Source organism: Phyllostomus hastatus, unplaced genomic scaffold, assembly GCF_019186645.2.
Source record: "Phyllostomus hastatus isolate PE091 unplaced genomic scaffold, TTU_PhHast_1.1 phas_contig_64, whole genome shotgun sequence".
Taxonomy (NCBI): Eukaryota; Metazoa; Chordata; class Mammalia; order Chiroptera; family Phyllostomidae; genus Phyllostomus; species Phyllostomus hastatus.
In genome coordinates, this window is record NW_025333928.1 from 2,702,522 (window position 1) to 2,724,070 (window position 21,549).

The 21,549-nt window shown below is 36.6% G+C and overlaps 1 protein-coding gene across 1 annotated transcript in view; it reads left to right on the plus strand.

Moving 5' to 3' along the window:
- The window catches only part of LOC123825427 (phospholipid-transporting ATPase ABCA3-like), a 306,670-nt gene that overhangs the window by 255,717 nt on the left and 29,404 nt on the right, over positions 1-21,549 (plus strand). The gene's annotated exons all lie outside the window — the stretch shown is intronic.

Here is a 21,549-nt window from a genome sequence, read left to right on the forward strand (position 1 = left end):
AGATTGTAGGAGAGAATAGATAGGAATTGTGGTAAGCATTGATATTGATACTGTTGATTAAGTAGATTCTGGAGAGAGAAATAAATTTTTAAAGGGAGATAGTGAAGCATCAAGAACAAAATATAAGACAAGAGTATCTTTGTGTTCTTTGAAACTGTTAGAGTAAAAGGTAAGTCCTCCCAAGAGTGCATCTTGGGAGGACTATAAGAATAAGGTACTGTAAGGAAGGAAAGACTGGCCAGAAGAAGAAGGTGACTTGAAACTGAGTTGCAACTGAAGCCTTGATCCATCTTAGAGCTCTGGAACAGAATGACCTGTGTGAGAAGTCCCAAATTGAAGCAAGATAGCTGTCCTTTGTATCCCTGCAAAGCCTGTCAGTCATTGGCTATACATGCTACCTAAAAGAGAAGGCATAACCTTGAAAGAAACTAAGTGGGGAGAAACATTCAAAAAGTAAATGGTCAAAAGTTTCAAATTCCAAGAAGTCTAGTGCAAGGTAAATCCTGAATAGTGTCCACTGACTTTTGTAACTAGAACTCATTGATGAAGCTCTCAATAACTGTGGCATTAGGGTTAGTTGGGTGGTGATAATGGAAGCCTGAATGGTTCAATTCTTTCCTCTTCAGTTCATTGAACACTGTCATCATAAAATCAGAAGATGGGGTTGGGGGAGCCTGCATGCTGTAGAATAAACAGTAGTTTGGTAACAGAAGTGAAGCTAAGAATTTGGATTATATTTTGAAGAAAGTTATCTGTGAAGCAAAGAGAAGAATTAGAATTTACTTGAAGTTATGAGAAAACAGGAATATTTTATACAATGAACAATTTGATCACTAGACAGGGAAAGGATGAAGATATAAAGACGTGATAGATGATGAAAGAAGATGAGTGGGTTCTTTCAAGTGGTTCTTGAGATGGAAGGGGTGAGTGGTGTCTCACTAAATGTCATTATTTATACCATTTATCTAATCCCCTTGGAGGACAATCCCCTTGGGACTGTTGTGTAGAATGACAAAAACAATTAAAGAAAGATTATGTCAAATAGAAAAAGCTAAATTGGGAACCAAAGAGTCCAGATAAGGTGTCAAATTTTAAAAAGACCTGCATGCAAGCAAATAGGAGCATTTTATAATAACTAATTCATAAATCTGAGGGAGTTTTTTCAGTCTTCAGGTACTCTCTCCAAGTTAGTTCTGAAATATTACAGATGGTGATCTCTTCATTTTTTCAGGCTTTAAAAATGTTTTTAACATTGTCTATTTTATTGTGGTATAAAATATGTGACATAAAATTTACCATTTGAAATATTTCTCAATGTGCAATTGATTGGTATTCAGGACATTTACATTATTGTGCAAACTTCACCACTATCCATCTCCAGAGCTTCTACATTATTTCAAAATGAAAATATGTACCTATTAGACAATAACTCTTCATCATCTTCCACAATCTGTTAACCACTATTATACATTCTGTTTCTATAAATTTGACTATTCTAGCTACCTTGTATCAGTAGAATCATATAATATTTGTTCTTTATGTCTAACTTATTTCACCTAGCATAATGCCTTTAAGGTTTACATATATGTGTATCCAAATTTATACCATTTTAAAGCTGAATACTATTCTTTTATATGTGTACACCACATTTTGCCCATTAAACCATCGATGGACATTGGGGTTTTCCACTTTTTGGCTATTGTGAATAATGCATTTCTGAACTTGAGTGTACAAATATTTGTTTGAGTCTCATTCAATAATTTTCTGTATAGTTCTAAAAGTGGAATTTTTAAAACCATAAGTTAATTTGTATAATTTTCTGAAGAAATACCATAATGTATTTTAAAGTGGCTACACCATTTTACATTTCCACCAGCAATTCTTAAGAGTTCCAATTTCTTCACATCATCACAAAACTTATTTTTTATTGATAAGACCCATCTGAGTGTGAAGTGGTATATCACTGTGGGAGTTTTTAATCTATTGGGGTGACATTGATTTATAAAATTTTGTAGGTTTCAGCTGTACAAGTGTACAATATATCATCTGTATATTGTATTGTGTGTTAACCCCCCAGAATCAAGTCTTCTAGCACCATTTATCCCTCCTTTACCCTCCTCTACCTCCCCTTCCACCCATTCCCTCTGCCAATGAGCATACTCCTATCTGTGTCCATGAGGCTTTCATTCTTGTTTACTTTGCTTAATCCCTTAACCCTTCTCACCCAGTACCCAAATTCCTCCCCTCTGACAGCTGTTAGCCTGTTCTCTTTGTCCATGAGTCTGTCTCCACTTTATTCATTAGTATATTTTGTTCATGACATTCCACATATAAGTGAAATCATAGTACTTGTCTTTCTCTGACTAGTTTATTTCACATAGCATAATACTTTTCAGGTCCATCCTGTCAAAATAGAAATATTTCCTTCAAATTTACAGCTGAGTGGTATTCCATTGTGTAAATCTACCAGTTATTTTTTTTTTATCCACTCATCTACTGGTGGGCACTTGGGCTGTTTCCAGATCTTGACTATTGTAAATAGAGCTACTATGAACATGTAGATGCATATATTCTTTTGAAATGATATTTTGGGATTTGTAGGATATATTCCCAAAAGTGGAATTGCTGGTTCAAAAGGCAGTTCATCTTTAACTTTTTTTAACTTTATGCCTTTGATAAATATTTTATTTTTTATTGTTGTTCAAGTACAGTTGTCTTCATTTTCATCCCACCACACCCCCATGCCCCACTCATCCTTACCTCTCACCCTCAAACCTATTCCCTTTGGCTTTGTCCATGTGTCCTTTATACATATTCCTTGATGGCCCTTCCTCTGTTATCCCTCTCCCCACTCCTCTCTGGTAACTGTCAGTTTGTTCTTAATTTCAGTGTCTCTGGTCCTATTTTCCTTGCTCATTTATTTTGTTCATTAGGTTCCACTTATAGGTGAGATCATATGGTATTTGTTGTTTACTGCCTGGTTTATTTCACTTAACATAATGCTCTCCATTTCCAGCCATGCAGTTGCAAAGGGTAGAAGATCCTCTTTTCTTCCTTTCTGCTGCATAGTATTCCATTGTGTAAATGTACCATAGTTTTTTATGCACTCTTGTGCTGATGGGCACTTTGGCTTTTTCCAGATCTCAGCTATTGTAAATAACACTGCTATAAACATACATAGGGGTGCATGTATTCTTTCAAATTAGCTCCTATCCTTCACAACAGCAAGGAAGGAACTGAAAAGCATTATGCTAAGTGCATTAAGCCAGGCAGTGAAAGAGAAATACCATATGATCTCACCTATAAATGGGACTTAATCAACAAAACAAATAAGCAAGCAAAATACAACGAGAGACATTTTTAACTTTTTGAGAGAACTCCATACTATATAGTTCACAGAGGCTGTACTAGTCTGCATTCCCCCCAATAGTGCAAGAGGATTCCCTTGTCTCCATATCCTCACAGGCACTTTTTGCTTGTTGACTTATTAATGATAGCTATTTTGGCAGGTGTGAGGTGATAACTCATTGTGGTTTTAATTTGCATCTCTCTGATAACTAGTGATATTGAGCATCTTTACATGTCTGTGTGGCCTCTGTATGTCCTCTTTGACTAATTGTCTATTTATGTCCTTTGTCAATGATTGTTTGTCTTCCTCATGTTGAGTTGTAAAAATTCTTTAAATATTTTGGAAATTAAGCCCTTATCAGATACATCATTGGCAAATATGATCTCCTGTACAGTGAATTCCCTTTTCATCTTGTTGATGGTTTCTTTTGCTGTGTATAAGCCTTTTAATTTGATGAAGTCCCATTTGTTTATATTTTCTTTATGTCCCTTGTCCTAGAAGATATATCAGCAAAAACATTCCTATGAGAGATAAATGAGATTTCACTCCCTAAGTTTTCTTATAGATTGTTATGGTTTTGTGACTTACAAACTATGTTTACTTAATCAACTTTACTTGATTAGTTTTCTTAATCAAGTTTGAGTTTACTTGATGATTTACTTTACTTGATTAGTTTTCTTAATCAAGTTTGAGTTTACTCTTATGCATCGTGTAAGTTGGTGGTCTAGATTCATATTTTCATATGTACCAACTTTCTCAACACCATTTATTTTTTAAATATGTTTTGTTGATTATGCTATTACAGTTGTCCCATTTTCTCACTTTAATTCCCCTCCACTCTGCATCCCTCCTCCCACTTGCATCACCGCCCTGATTTCATGTCCATGGGCCACACATATAAGTTCTTTGGCTTCTATATTTCTTATACTATTCTTAACCTCCTCTTGTCTATTTTCTACCTACCAACTATGCTTATACCCCATACTATTTCCCCCATTTTCCCTTGCCCTTCCCTGCTGGTAACCCTCCAAGTGATCTCTATTTCTGTCAATCAGTTACTGTTCCAGTTGTTTGCTTAGTTTGTTCTTGTTTTTGTTTTTTAAGTTTTGGTTGTTGATAGTTGTGAATTTGTTGTCATTTTACTGTTCATGTTTTTGATCTTCCTTTTCTTAGATGAGTCCCTTTAACATTTCTGTAATAATGGCTTGGTGATGATTAACTTCTTTAACTTGATCTTATCTGGGAAGTGCTTTAGCTGCCCTTCCATTCTAACTGATAGCTTTGCTGGATAGAGTAAGCTTGGATCTACATCCTTGCCTTTTATGACTTTGAACACTTCTTTGCAGCCCCTTCTTGCTTGTAAGGTTTGTTTTGAGAAATCAGCTGATAGTCTGATGGGAACTCCTTTGTGGGTAACTCTTTCCTTTTGCTGCTTTCTTAAAAAAAAATTTCTCCTTACCTCTAATCCTGGATAATGTAATTATGATATGTCTGGGTGGATGTTTCCTTGGGTCCAACTTTTTGGGTTTCTCTGAGCTTCCCGGACTTCTTGGAAGTCTATTTCCTTTACTAGATTGGGGAAGTTCTCCTCCATTATTTTTCCAATAAGTTTTCAATTCCTAGCTTTTCCTCTTCTCCTTCTGACACCCCTATGATTCAGATGTTAGAATGTTTAAAGTTGTCCCAAAAGTTCCTAAGCCTCTCCTCATTTTTCAAATTCTTGTTTCTTCATTCTGTTCTGATTGAATGTTTATTTCTTCCTTGTGGTCCAAACCATTGATTTGAGTCCTGGTCACCTTCCCATCACTGTTGGCTCCCTGTATATTTTTCTTTATTTACCTTTCATAGCCTTCATTTTTTCCTCTATTTTTCAATCATACCCAAACATTTCTGTGAGCATCATGATTACCAGTGTTTTGAACCCTGCATCTGACAGGTTGGCTATCTCTTCATCACTTTTAGATGTATTTTTCTGGAGTTCTCTTCTGTTCTTTCATTTGGGCCATTTTTTGTCTGTGTGTGTCTGTTACATACTATGGGATGGAGCCTTAGGTATTCACCAGCATGGGGCAACCCATGTAGCTGTGTTGTGGTGCTGTATGCGGGTGAGGGGTCTGAGAGAGAACAATGTCACTTGCTCCACTCTCAGCAAGCTTTCAGTCACTTTCTCTACTACCTACAAGCAAATTGGGCCCTTCTGGTGCTTATTCCCAGGTGGGTGAGTTTGTGTACATTCTAGGACTCTTTTGGTCTCTCCAATGTACTCTTCTGTGAGGCTGGGACTTTTTCTTGCCACTGCAACCCCCCACAGGTTTTTACAGTCAGAGGTTTTGAGGGTTTATTTCCCTGCACTGGAAGCCTGGATTGCACAGTCTGTCTTGCTCCCCAGTTTTTCTTCCCAGTTTATGCACACACAAATGTGAGACTGCCTGGTCCACCAGATGCTGTCTCACCTGCCCAGGTCCTTTGGCCACCACCTTGCCATGTGTCCTCTCTACCCCAGCTGCCCATCTCTGCCCCTCCTACTGGTCTAGATGAATGTTTCCTTAACTCCTTTGTTTTCAGACTTCCAAACAGTTCAATTTTCTGGTAGTTTTGGTGTTTTTGTTTTTAAATTTGTTGTTCTTTTGGTTGTGTAAAGTTGTACAGTGTATCTACCTATACCTCCATCTTGGCCAGAAGTCCTCAACACCACTTATTGAAGAGACCATCTTTACTCCATTGAATGATCTTGCCTCCTTTTCCAATTATTAATTAATCATAGCAGCATGGATTTATTTTTTAGTTCTCTATTCTGTTCCTTTAATCTATATACATTTTGTATGTGTTTTGATTACAATGGCTTTATAGTATAGCATGACCTGGTATTGCAATCCCTCCAACGTACTTCTTTTTTCCTCAAGATTATCGAGGCTATTCAAGGTCATTTGTGGTTCCATATAAATTTTTGTAATATTTATTCTGGATCTGTGAAATATGCCATTGATATTTAAGTAGGAATTTCATTGAATCTATAGATTGCTTTGAATAGTATGGATGTTTTTATAACACTAATTCTTCCATTTCATGAACACAATATATGCTTCCACTTGTTTGTGTCTCCTTCAATTTTCTTCTTCATTGTCTTATAATTTTTTGACTACAGTTTTTTACATCCTTGGTTAAGTTTATTCTTATGTATTTTTAAAACAATTGTACCTAGGATTTTTCCTTAGTTTCTCTTCCATTAGTTCACTATTAGAGTATAAAAATACAACTCATTTCTAGACATTTACTTTGTACCCAGCTACTTTACTGAATTCATTTATAGTTCTAGTAGGTTTTTTTTTTTTTTGAGGAACCTTTAGAGTTCTCTATTTACAGTGTAATGTTATCCACAAATAATGACAGTTTTATTTCTTTATTTACAATTTAAATGTGTATTCTTTTTTGTTTCTGTCTGATTTACTGTGGCTAGGATTTCCAGTACTATGTTGAATAAGAGTGGTGAAAGTGAATGACCCTGGCTTGTTCCCAATCTTAAGAAAAATGCTTTTAGTTTTTATAGGAGTATGATGTTAGCTGTGAGTTTGTCATGCATGCCCTTTCTTGTGTCAAGGTATGTGGCCTCTACTCCCACTTTGCTGAGAGTGTTTATCATAAATGGTGATGGATTTAATCAAATGCTTTTTCTGCATCTATTGATAGGATCAAGGATCATGTGATTTTTATCCTTCTTTTTGTCTATGTGGTATACTATGTTTATTAATTTACAGGTAATGTACAAATCTAGAAACCTTGGAATAAACCCTAGTAGATCAAGGTGTATGAAATTTTGCTGTATTGCTGAATTTGGTTTGCTAATATTTTGTTGAGGATTTTAGCATCTCTGTTTAACAGGTATTTTGGCCTATAATTTTCTTTCCTTGTAATATCATTATCTGGTTTTAGAATTAAGATAATGCTGGCCTAATAAAATGAACTCAGTCATTTTCTCTCCTCCTGAAATTTTTGGAATAGTTTGAGAATAGATGTTAGTTCTTTGAATGTTTGATAAATTAACTCATGAAGCATCTCATCTAAGACTTGTATTTGTCAGGGGTTTTTTTTTATTGCTGCTTCATTTTCATTAGCTGTAATCCATCAGTTAAGATTTTCAAATTTTTCTGATTCAGTTTTGAAAGACTGTGTTTCTAGAAATTTATCCATTTTGCCTATTTTGTACAATCTTTTGGCAAAGAGTTGCTTATGGTATTTTCTTAATAATAATTTTTATTTCTGTGGTATCAGTTGATACTTATCTGCTTTCCTTTTTTTAATTTTATTTATTTGGGTCTTCACTTTTTTTTGTCTTGATGAGTCTGGCTAAAGATTCGTCAATCTTGTTTAGCTTCAAAGAACCAGTTCTCAGTTTCATTGACCTTATGTATTGTTCTTTTTGTCTCTATGTCATTTACTTCTCCTCTGATATTTATTATTTTCTTCCCTCTACTTACTCTGTGCCTTATTTTTTGTTTTCCCTATTTCTTTTAAGTGTAGGGTTAGATTATTTATCTGATATTTTTCTTGCTTCTTGAGGTAGTTGTGTATTGCTATAAACTTGATCTCAGGACTGCTTTCAGTGTGCCTCATAGATTTTGTGTTGTTGTGTGTTTATTTTCATTTGTTTCCAGGTAATTTTTGATTCCTTCCTTGATCTCATTGATAGCCAGTTCATTATTTAATAACATGTTATTTAGCCTTCATGTGTTTGAACATTTTTGAGTTTTTTTTCTTGTATTTGAAATGTAGTTTCATGCCATTGGGATTTAGGAAGATGCTTGATATGATTTCAGACATCTTTAATTTGTTACAACTTATTTTCTGTCCTAACATTAATCTGTCTTGGAGAATCTTCCATGTGATCAATTAAATTCATGTGATGCAGTGTGTCATGTAACATTACAGTGTCCTCTTGATTTTTTTTTCTGAAAGAGCTATCTATTAATGACACTGAGGTGTTAAAATTCCATACTATGATTGTATTGCTATTGATCTTTCTTAAAATCTTCCAAAATTTTTTAATGTATTTTGGTGCTCCCATATTGACTACATATATGGCTACAAGAATTATATCCTCTTTTTGTCTCAATTCCTTTAGTATTATGTAGTGACTTTCTTTGTCTCTGTTATGGCCTTTGCTTTGAAGTCTGTTTTGACAGAAGTATTACTACCCTACCTTTCCTTTTATTTCAATTTCCATGGAATTTTATTTATTTCTTTACTTTTAGTCTGTGTCAAATTTTTTTTTTCTGAGGTGGGTCTCTTTTCTTAAATTTTTTTATTGTTCAAGTACAATTTTTTCCATTTTCACCCCACCATGCCACAGTACCACACCCATCCCCACCTCCCAACCTCGAACCCAGACCCTTTGGCTTTGTCCATGTGTCCTTCACCCATGTTCCTTGATGCCCCCCCATTGTCCCTCTCCCCCTTCCTCTCTGGTTACTGTCAGATTGCTCTTTATTTTAATGCCTCTGGTTGTATTTTGCTTGCTTGTTTGTTTTGTTCATTAGGTTCCACTTATAGGTGAAGTCATATGGTATTTCCCTTTCACTACATTGGTGTTTCACTTAGCATAAAGCTCTCCAATTCCATCCATGCTGTCACAAAGGGAAGGAGCTCCTTCTTTCTTTCTGCTGCATAGTATTCCATTGTGTAAATGTACCATAGTCTTTTGATCCATTTATTTACAGATGGGCACTTAAATTGCTTCCAGCATTTGGCTATAATGAGTTGTGCTGCTATGAACATTGGAGTACATAAGTTCTTTTGGATTGGTGTTTCAGAATAACTAGGGTATAATCCCAACAATGGTATTGCTAGGTGAAAAGGCAGTTCCATATGTAGTTTCTGAGGAAATTCCATACTGTTTTCCATAGTGGCTGTACGAGTCTGCATTCCCACCAACAGTGTACTAGGGTTCCCTTTTCTCCTCAACCTTGACAACACTTGTTGTTTGTTAAGTTGTTCATTATGGCCATTCTAACCAGTGTAAAGTGGTATCTCATTGTGGTTTTAATTTGCATCTCTCAGATGGCTAGTGATGCTGAACATCTTGTCAAATGTCTCTGGGCCCTCTGTATGTCCTCCTTGGAGAAGTGTCTGTTCAAGACCTTAATCCATTTTTGAATTGGGTTGTTTTTCTTTCTGGAGTGGAGTCATATGAATTCTTTTTTTAAATTTTTTAAATATATTTTATTGATTATGCTATTACAGTTGTCCCATTTGCCCCTTCACTCCCTTCCACCCTGCACATCCTCTCCCACCCACATTCCCCCCTTTAATTCATGTCCATGTGTCATAAATTCTTTAGCTTCTACATTTCCCATACTATTCTTGCCTTCCCCCTGTCTATTTTCTACCTACCATCTACACTACTTATTCTGTGTACCTTTTCTTCTCTCTCCTCCTCCCACTCCCCTGTTGCTAACCCTCCATGTGATCTCCATTTCTGTGGTTCTGTTCCTGTTCTAGTTGTTTGCTTAGTTTGTTTTTGTTTTTGTTTTAGGTGTGGTTGTTAATAATTGTGAGTGTGCTATCACTTTACTGTACAAGTTTTTTATCTTCTTTTTCTTAGATAAGTCCTTTTAACATTTCATAACATAAGGGCTTGGTGATGATGAACTCCTCTAACTTAACCTTATCTGAGAAGCACTTTATTTGCCCTTCCATTCTAAATGAAAGCTTTGCTGGATAGAGTAATCTTGGATGTAGGTCCTTGCCTTTCATGACTTGGAATACTTCTTTCCAGCCCCTTCTTGCCTGCAAGGTCTCTTTTGAGAAATCAGCTTTCAGCCTGATGGGAACTCCTTTGTAAGTAACTCTCTCGTTTTGTCTTGCTGCTTTTAAGATTCTCTCCTTTTCTTTAATCTTGGGTAATGTAATTATGATGTGCCTTGGTGTGTTCCTCCTTTGATCCAACTTCTTTGGGTCTCTCTGAGCTTCCTGGACTTCTTGGAAGTCTATTTCCTTTGCCAGATTGGGGAAGTTGTCCTTCATTATTTGTTCAAATAAGTTTTCAATTTCTTGCTCTTCCTCTTCTCCCTCTCGTATCCCTATAATTAGGATGTTGGAATGTTTAAAGATGTCCTGGCAGCTCCTAAGCCTCTCCTCATTTTTTTGAATTCTCGTTTCTTCATTCTTTTCTGTTTGGTTGTTTCTTTCTTCCTTCTGGTCCACTCATTGATTTGAGTCCCAGTGTCCTTCCCATCACTGTTGGTTCCCTGTATGTTTTCCATTATTTCACTTAGCATAGCCTTCATTTTTGCATCTATTTTGCAATCAAATTCAACCAATTCTGTGAGCATCCTGATTACTAGTGTTTTGAACTGTGCATCTGATAGGCTGGCTATCTCATCGCTTAGTTGTAGTTCTTCTGGAGCTTTGATCTGTTCTTTGTTTGGGTCATTTTGTTGTTGTTGTTGTTTTGGCTCACCTGTTACGTAGTGAGGAGCAGAGCCTTAGGTGTTCACCGGGGCATGGCAACCTATGTCGCTGGATTGTGACACTGTACGTGGGGGAGGGGTCCGAGAGGGAACAGTGGCACTTGCTCCACTCTGCTGGATTTCAGTCACTTCCCCCACTTTCCCCACTTCCCCCAAGAAAACTGGGCCCTTTTGGTGCTAATTCCTGTGTGGGTTGAATTATGTACATTCTAGGATCCTGTGGTCCTGTGGGTCTCTCCAACCAACTCTCCTGTGAGGCTGGGAGTTTCTCCCAGCACCTCAACCTCCACAGGTGTTTTCAATCAGTGTTTTGAGGTTTTATTTCCCTGCACTGGGACCCTGGGTTGTGAGGTCTGTCTTGCTCCCCAGTTTTGCCTGGTTTATCTGAGTGTGAATGTGGGACTGCCCGGTCTGCCAGCCACCTGGTGTGCCATGCCCCTCCACAATCTGCTGCCTCGCTGTGTCTGCCAGCCGCAGCCTGCAAGCCCGGGGTCCACCAGCTGCTGCCTTGTACCCCTGGGTCTGCCAGCCACCATTTTGCCTCGACCCCTCTCTGCCCGGCCACCCAACTCTGGCCCTCCTAATGGTCTGGATGAATGTATCTACTTTAACTCCTTGGTTGTCAGACTTCCATACAGTTCAATTTTCTGTCCGTACTGGTTGTTTTTGTTTCTAAATTGTTGTCCTTATTTTGTTTGTGCGAGGAGGCACAGTGTGTCTAACTACACCTGCATCTTGACCAGAAGTCCTGGTCATTATTTCTTAAAACAGATTCTTGCTCATTTACTTTCTCTCTTCTCCTTCATGGTGCCCTATGATGTGAATATTGTTATGCTTCATGGTGTCCCTTAAAGTATTTTTATTCATACTAATTCCTTTTTGTTTTTGCTACTGATTGTGGTGTTTTTTTCTACTTTGTCTTCCAAATCACTGATTCAATCCTCTGCTTCACCTAACATATTTTTTATTCCTTTCATGTACTCTTTAAAAAAATGTTACTTATTTATTTTTATAGAAAGGGGAAGGAAGGGAGAAAGAGGGGGAGAAAAACATCAATGTGTGGTTGCCTCTCCCATGTCCCCTACTGGGGACCTGGTCTGCAACCCAGGGATGTGCCCTGACTGGGAATAGAACCAGTGATTCTTTAGTTCATAGGCCAGCAGTAAATCCATTGAGCCACACCAGCCAAGGCCCTTTCAGTGTACTCTTGATGTCAGATATGATAATCTATTTTGACTGTTTTTATTTCATGTTTTCTATGTCCTTTTTCATGCTGTTGTGGTTCTCACTAAGTTCCTTAAGCACCCTTATACCCATTACTTTCAATTACCTATCTGATAGATCATATGCTTCATATCTTTTATGTCTTTTTCTGGAGAGTTCTCGTGTTCTTTGTTTGTGGTTTGTTTCTTTGTCTCCCCATTTTGGCTACCTCTTTGTGTTTGTATCTATATATTAGATAGATCTTCTGGGATTCCCAGTCTTAGTGGGATGGCCTTATATAGTTGGTGTTTCAGAGCCTCCAGCAACACAGTCTCCTTGATCACCTGAACTGGGTGTTCTAGGAATTTCCCTTGTGTGTGTAATGTGAGCCTCCCTTTTGTAATTGGGTCTTGATTTCTATTGGTCTATTTGTGTGTGTGATCGACCCTCAGACTGGCCTCAGCTCAACCTCAATCACAGCATTCAAGTTGCTATGCAGGTGCTGACCACTTGATGCTAAATTCACCTCTGCAATTTTTACTGACTGTTTGCGCAGCTTATTGGATCCTTCTCTGATGTTGCTGGAAAATAATTACTTGGTCTGTTGGTTCTGGGCCTCTTTGGGGGGCTTTGGTGAAGCCAATGTCAGAAGCTTTCTGTTTGTTCCTGGCATTCAGCAACTTGTTTGGAAGCAATCAACTGTTTGTGGCTCCCTCTGCTGATCTTGGGTGTGCACAGGAAGGATAAAACTGAACACCAAGGGCAGCTCTTTCCAACCCCAGGAACAGGGGCAGGTCAACAAAAGTCCCGAGACAACCTGATAGAATTTGCCTGCGCCTGCCTCAATCTGCCAGCTGTCTGTTAGGCTCAGTCACTGAGGTAGAATTAAGATAATGGGACTAGTGGATCTCCCATGAGGGGAAGGTGCTATTCAGTCTTCAGGGAAGGGGGTGGGTATGGTCCTCACCTCAGAGCCACACGATTCAGTCTGTATTGGATTTTGCCCTGACCTCCCTGTTGCAGAGCCCCCAAAACACAGGTGGATAGGACTCCAAAGCCCTGAAGTTGAGTCTGCTGAAAGCTGAGGGGGTGGTTCTATGGATCTCCCATGAAGTTGAGCACTAGTCAGATTCACAGTAAAATGGTGGTAAGAGCCCCCTCAAGCCAGACAACTCAGTCACTGATACCCCCTGAGTGTACCCACAACTCTACACCCTGGCCAAGACAACTGACTTCTCAACACAGCCTAAAATCCACAGGATGGGGTGATAGTGAGTTTAGAGTGTGGGGCAGTTGCTTTCCCTCAGGCTAATGCTGCATAGAGAAGGCAGTGCTCCACCCAAGAAAGAGAGCAACTGTGGTATCCATGAATGACTCAGTACTGGAATGCTGGTGGCTTTCTTTCCAGCTTCCTTCACAGAGCCAGGAACCACAGACTCTCCTCGTGTGACTCTAGTCTGCTCCACCCTTTCTCCACCATAGCCCAGGGTAAGTTGCTATAAACAAAATTTTGTGTCATGGCTCCATAAGAGGATGCCTGTATTTCCAGCCGACTTTGTCTGCCCCTGGTGGACAGAAACCTCATTGCTTTCCACAGCCAGATGTTATGTCAGCATCTCTTCCTGGCTCTGGTGCTCTGTGCTGGGAAACTGCCTTGGGGTTTAAGCCCCATATTTTTCAGGTGGACTCCCTCACACAGCTGAGATATCCCTCCAGAACCTCAGCTGCTACCTGTGGGAACAGGGCCAGCCATTTTTGCACCTCTACCCATTCTAACACTCTTGATGTGGCTTTTTCTATAAATCTTTGGTTATAAGATTCATCTTTAGCTAGTCTTCAGTTGGTTATTTAGGATGATTGTCCTGGGAGGAAATGATTGTAACTTTTACCCACTCTGCCGCCATCTTAAAATCCTAGATCACAAACTTTTGACAAAACTCCATTTAGGCCTCCACAGCTCTAAAACATGGAGTCGTATTCCAACCCATTTCTGCACATGAAGCTTTGAAGTTCTCCATTCTGAACCATCACCTATCTGCTGTAGATGACTGATGAATTCTGCACAATAATACTGGAATGTGTTTTCTCCAAAATACTCATCTTTTTTCTTACTAATAAGCTGCTTGACCCCTGACTTGTTATTGTGGTTTGATTTACATTTCTCTAATGATTTTTATGTTGTTCATCTTTTCATGTGCTTATTGGCCATTTGTGTATTTTTTTTTTTTTTAGTATCTGCCTGTTTAATTTCTTAGTACATTTTTAAATTGGGTTGTTTGGTATTTGTTCTTTATGTATTCTGGATAATTATTCCTTATTGTATGTATAGTTAACAAATATTTTCTCTCATTCTGTTGGCTGCATTTCCAATATCCTTTGATGCACAAAATTTTAAAATTTTGATGAAGGACAAATTATATATCCTTTCTTTTATTGTCTGTGTTTTTTGTTTTATATCTGCAAAATCATTACCAAATCCAATATTGTGAGCTTCTCCCTATGTTTTCTTCTTTTTTCAAAAATATAAACCATTCTTTTATTACTCAGTCAAAATGCTTTTTCTACATTACAGTGGTGGGCAAAAGCAGGTTTACAATTGTATGTGAAACGCAGATTTTATAGATTTTTTTTCAATTGTTATTCAAGTAAAAATTGTCTCCATTTTCACCCCACCATGCCCTCCCACCCCATCACTTTCCCACCTCCCACCCTTGAACCCACCCCCTTTGGCTTTGTCCATGTGGCCTTCATACATGTTCCCTGATGGCCCCCCATTATACCCTATTATTCCTCTCGCCTCTCTCTGGTTACTGTCAGATTGTTCTTTATTCAATGTCTCTGCTTCTATTTTGCTTGCTTGTTTGTTTTGCTGAGTAAGTTCCACTTATAGGTGAGGTCATATGGGATTTGTCTTTTACCACCTGGCTTGTTTCACTTAGCATAATGCTTTCCAGTTCTACCCATGCTGTCGCAACAGGTAAGAGCTCTTTCTGTCTTTCTTAAGTGTAATATTATATTGTGTAAATGTTCACAGTTTTTTGATTCACTCATTTACAGATGGGCACTTACGTTGCTTCCAGCACTTGGTTATTGTGAATTATGCTGCTATGAACATTGGGGTGCATAGGTTCTTTTGAACTGCTGTTTCAGGATTCTATTTTTCCCCTATGTTTTCTTCCAGGAGTCTTATAGTGTTAACTTTTTTAGGTCTTTGATCCATTTTAGTTAACTATTATATGGTAAAAGGTAAGGGTCAAAAGTCAGTCTTTGCATGTGAACAAATACATAGTTGTCCCAGCACCATTTGTTGAAAAGTCTGCTCTTTACCTCATGAATTTCCTTGGCACCCTTGTTGAAAATCATTTGGCCATTTTTGCAAGGGTTTATGTGTGAGGTATCCTGTTTCACTGTTCTATATGTCAGTCTTTATGCCAGTAATATAGTCTTTTGATTACTGTAGCTTTATAGCAAGTGTTAAAATCAGAAGTATGAGTTCTCCAAATTTATTTTGCTTTTATGAGGTTCTATTGGCTAATTATGGACTCTTAAGCATCCATATAAATATTAGTAATGGGTTTTTCTATTTCTGCAAAAGAATCATTATGATGTTTATATAGACTGCAGTGAATCTGTAGATACTTTTGGTAGCTTTGACATCTTAATACTGAATCTCTTAATCTGTGAACATAAGATGTTTTTCCATTTATTTATGTCTTCTTTAAATGTTTTTTAGTATTCAGTGTACATATATTTTGATTCATTTGTTATCTATTCCTAAGTATTTAATTATTTTGGATGTTATTGTAGATCAAATTGTGGTTTTTTAAATTTCCTCTTTAAATTATTCATTGTTAGTGTATAGAAATGTAATTGATTTTTGCATGTTGACTTTGTATTTTATAACTTTGCTAAATTTGTTTATTCTAACTGGTTTTTCATGTCTGGTTTTCATGTGTGTGTGAGCTCTGGGGTTTCCTATATATGAGATCATATGATCTGCAAAAAGTGATAATTTCACTTGCTTCTTTCTAATTTGAATATTTTTAATTTATTTTTCTTGCCAAATAACTTTGGATAGAACTGTCAATATTCTGTTGAATAGAAATGGTGAAAGCAGGCATTCTTGTTATACTCTTGATTTTTGGAGGAAAGCTTTCAGTTTTCCACCATTGAGTGTGATGATAGCTATGGACTTTTTTATATTGACTTTTCTATGGTGAAGAAAATTCCTGCTTTTCCTAGTTGTTGTGTGTTTTTATTATGGAAGCATGTTAAATTTTGTCAAAGCATTTACTTCATTAATTAAGTTGACTATTCATTCTGTTAATGTGGTATGCTAAATGAACTGATTTATTTTTGTATATTAAACTATCCTCCCATTCCAGAAATAAATCCCACTTAGTCATGGTCTGTAATTTGAATAGGCTACTGAATTATGTTTTCTAGCAATATGTCAAGGGATATTGTATCAATATTCAAAAAAGATATAGGTCTATTTTTTTGTCTTTTTATACCTTTGGTACAAGGAAATTTGTGGCATCTAAAAATGAGCTAGGGGGTGTCATTCTTTTAAATTTTTGGAAAAGTTTGAGAAGGATTGGTGTTAATTCTTTTTGAAGTGTTTGGTAGAACTCATCAATGAAATATCATCTGGCCAGGGCTTTTCTTTCTTTGGAAGTTTGTGATTAGTTATTCAATCCCTTTATTAGCTATCAGTCTATTTATATTTTTCTGTTTAGTTATGATTCAGTCTTAATATATTTTGTGTCTCTAGGATTTTTTCTATTTCATCTATGTTACCTAATTTGCTGCTATGCACATAATTATTATAGTGTCTTATAATCTTTGTATAGACTCATAGATACAGAGAACAGACTGAGAGCTGTCAGAGGGGAGGGGTTTGGGAGATCAGATAAAAAAAGGTAAAAGGATTGAGGAAAAAATAAGAACCCATAGACACAGACAATAGTATGGTGATTACCAGAGAGAAAGGGGGATGGAAGGAGATAGAATAGGGTAAAGGGGGAATAAATGGTGATGGAAGGAGACTTGACTTTGGGTGGTATACACATGGATGATTTATTATAGAACTGCACACCTGAAACCTACCTAATATTATTAACCATTATCCACCTCAATAAATTCAATATGATTTTTTAATGACTTTTCAGGGAAAAGAAAGTTGCTTCTTTTCCATCTTTGCAGACTGGTTCTGCTCCAAGGCATTTCTTCACTATTTAACTAAATATGTTCTAAACCTATGAATTAGCTCTATATGATAGTTTACCTTGTTTTCAAGTCTTTTCTGTGCATCTTGCCTGTGCCTGTTTGTGCAAGGTTTTATATTCTTCCATATACATGGCTTCTTTTGAATGTCTTAATTTACCAAAGAATGTCACTCCTCCTTGTCCTTAGGAACTTGGATGTTCTAGTGTGTTTCTTCCCTATAAATCTTGGCCCAGGAATCCTCAGGTCTTTAGACTTCTGCAGCTTTTATGAGAACTGCCATCTGGTTTTTAGCTTAGGCAAAATAAAAGCCAGTCCTTCATTCACTCCCCAGACAGGTTAGGTCATTGAAAATACGCTTCTTCTGGTTTGAGGGAGGCCATAGAGAAATGGTCTGCTACCTGCTCCAGACCAAGTCTGTTCTCCCTCAGGAATGGGTTGGGCAAGGTTGAATAAACATGCCACAAAATTTCCTACCATTTTAAAGTAGCTTTTTCTTGATTGAACATTCACTTGGTTGCTGTAAATTTTAACTGTGGTCTAGGGCTCTTGTAAAATCATTTTAGTCACTTTCTGGTTGTTTTTAAGGTTTCCATGAGGAAAAAGGACTTGGAGCTTCATAGCCTGCCATTTCACTTATATCACTCTTTTTAATATTGTTTTGCAATTCTACCCCTAAAGTCTTTTACAATTTAGTAGATTTATTTCCTTGTATGTTATGGATTTTATTCATACTATTAATGATGTCTTTTTTAGCATATCATAAGTTGTAGTATTTAAGAATGCTACTGAATTTTGCACACTAACCTTACTACCTAGAAACCTAGATCAACTAATTCTCTAATTAGCTTTCATAGTTTTTGTATAGATTATCTTGGCTTTTCTATGGAGATAGGTTTATCATCTAAAGATAATGACAATTTTTCTTCCTTCTCAATTGCCATATCTCATTTCTTGTGCTTGTGTATAAAGTGTGACCACCAGTACAATGCTGGATGCTGAATTGATAAGGGATATCTTATTTTTCTGCCTTTGAATGGAATATTTCTAAATTTCTACACTGTATATTATATTTGGTAGCTACCATCTATCAATTTAAGAAAATTCATTTGTATGCTTAAGCTGTTGAAAGCTTTTAGCATTTTAGTGTTTGTTTTTATTGTGTGCATTGTTTGAATCACTTGAAAATATTACATAGTTTTCTCTTTTATTAATGTATATTACTAATCAATTTATTTTTTGTTTTTTAAATTTTTTATTGTTCAAGTACAGTTGCCTCTCTTATATCATTAGTTTAAATATTATTTTTGAATCAGTCAATTCCAGTGTAAACTATCATGCTGACACTTTTCATCACAAATAAGTTTTACTTATTTTTAAATGTTTTATTAATATAATTGTACTATATACTTGTTTTTGGCTTCTTTACTCCAATATTATGTTTATAGGCTTCATCCACATTGTCACTTATAGTGGTAGTTTGTTCATTTACACTGCTATGTAATACTCAATTGTATGAATCTAAAATAATATATGTACTGTAACTTTGAGGGATATTTTTATTATTTCTGAATTTTAGGTATTATTAATTTGCCATGGCATTTGCTTAATATGTCTTTTGGTCCAAATATGTATAATTCTGCTAGAGATATGTTTTAGTATATAATTACTGGATCTTAAAGTATGTGACTATTCAACTTTAGTCAATATAGCCAAATGGTTTTACACAGTGATTTGTACAAATTTTCTCTCCTACCAGCAATGTATGACAGTTTCCATCATTGTATATCCTTATCAATATTTAGTGTTGACAGCATTTTATTTTTTATTTTGGAAATTATGTTGGAACTTAGTAGTTTCCATTTTTTTCCCTTGATAATGTGTAAAGTTGAATAAATCATCAAGTATTTATTGAAAGCTTAGATATTTAAAACTTTTGCCCAATTTTCTACTGAATGACCTGTCTTTCAGTAATTACCTAAAGAAATGCTCTGCATATTTTTCTTTTAATGGAAAGATTTTTTTTTTAAGTTTAATGCAGTTTCTTTTCTCTGCTTATTGTTTTTTGTCCTGTTTGAGAATTCCTGGAGAAACTACTTGAACAACAATAAAAAATATAAATTTTAAAAAAGAATTCCTTACCTACCCTACCTTTAAATTAAATATTAAACATTCCTTGTCCCATTTATAATTTCATTGGTCTACCTTCCACCTTTATATCTATAATTCATCCACATAATGTTCAGTAAGGGTCAAGACTCACTTTTTAATATATAGCCAGGTGGCTCAGTGTATTTTGCTGCTCCAATTTAGATATGGATCAGTTTATGGAATGTGTTCTTTTCCATGGGTCTATTTCATTTGAGCCAGTACCATAATTTTTCATGTATTTATTTTTATTTATTTGTCCTCTTATTGTTGGCATCATTACATTATCCTCTCATTTGCCTCCCTCCACTTGCACATGCTCCTCCTTCCCTCTAGCCATCACCAAACTGTTGTCTGTGTCTATGGCTTGTGCATATATGTTCTTTGGCTAATTCCTTCACATTTTCTCATCTAGTCTCCCCCTCACCACTTTCCTCTGATAGCTGTCAGTCTGTTCCATGTATCAATGACTCTGTTTCTATTTTATTCATTGGATTCCACATATCAGTGAGATCATATGGTTCTTGTCTTTCTCTGGCTGGCTTATCTTGCTTATAATAATCTCAAGGTACATCCATGCTGTTACAAAAGGTAAGATTTCCTACTTTTTCATGGCCACATAGTTTTCCATTGTGTAAAGGTACCACAGCTTTTTTATCCACTCATCTACTGATGGGCACTTGAGCTGTTTCCAGATCTTAGCTATTGTAAGTAATACTACTATGAACATAGGGGTTCATATATGCTTCCTGATTGGTGTTTTAGGATTCTTAGGATATGTCCCCAGGAGTGGGATTGCTGGGTCAAAAGATAGTTCCATTTCTTATTTTCTGAGGAAACTTCAGATTGTTTTCCACAGTGACTGCACCATTCTGCATTCCCTACAACAGTACACCAGAGTTCTCTTTTTTCCACAGCCTTGCCAGCACTTTTTGGTTTATCTGTTGATGGTTGCTGTTCTGGCAGATGTGAGATGATACCTCATTGTAGTTTCAGTTTTCATCTTTCTGATGGTTAGTGGCATGGGGAACTTCTTCATATGTTTACTGGCCATTTGTAGGTCCTCTTTGTAGAAGTGTCTATCCAGGTCATTTGTCCATTTTGTTCATTGGGTTGATTGTCTTCCTGCTATTGAGTCATACAGGTTTCTGTATATTTTTTGGAATTTAACACGTAAGATGTAATACTGGCAAATATGTTCTCCCATACAGTACATTCCCTTTTCATTGTGTTGTTAGATTCTTTTGCTGTACAGAAGCTTTTTAGTTTGATGTCATCCTATTTATTTTTTCTTTTGTTTCTTTTGCCCTAGGAGATATATCAGCAAAACTATTGCTATGAGAGATGACTGAGATTTTCTTGCCTGTGTTTTCTTCTAGAATTTTTATGGTTTTGCAAATTACATTTAAGATTTATCCATTCTGAGTATATTTTTGTATGGTATGAGTTGGTAGTATATTTTCATTTTTTGCATGTACCTGTCCAATTTTCCCAACACGATTTTTTTCACATTTTTTATTGTTGTTCAAATATAGTTGTTTCCATTCCCCTACCATTCCCCCCACTCCAGCCATCCCTGTTTCCCACCCTTGATCCTACCCCCCTTAGGTTTTGTTCATGTGTCCTTTATACATGTTCCTGAGAGTCCTTCCCCCTTTTTCCCCCATTATCCCCTTCCTTCTCCCCACTGGTTACTGTCAATATATTCTCAATTTCAATGTCTCTGTTTATATTTTGCTTGCTTGTTTGTTTTATTGATTAAGTTCCACTTGTAAGTGAGATCATATGGTATTTGTCTTTCACCGCCTGGTTTATTTCACTTAGCATAATGCTCCCCAGTTCTATCCATGCTGTTGCAAAGGGAAGGAACTCCTTCTTTCTTTCTGCTGCATAGTATTCCATCAGGTAAATGTACCATTTATTGAAGAGACTGATTTTACAGCATCGTACGCATATACTCTTGCCCCCTTTGTCAAATATTAATTGACCACAAAGGCATAGGTTCATTTCTGGGCTCTCTGTTCTGTTTCATTGATCTGTATGCCTGTTCTTGTGCCAGTACCAGCTCTTTTGATTACAATGACTGTGGTAGTGTTTGATATTCAATACTGCGATAGCTCCAACTTTGTTGTTTTTTCTCAAGATTGCTAAGCTGAG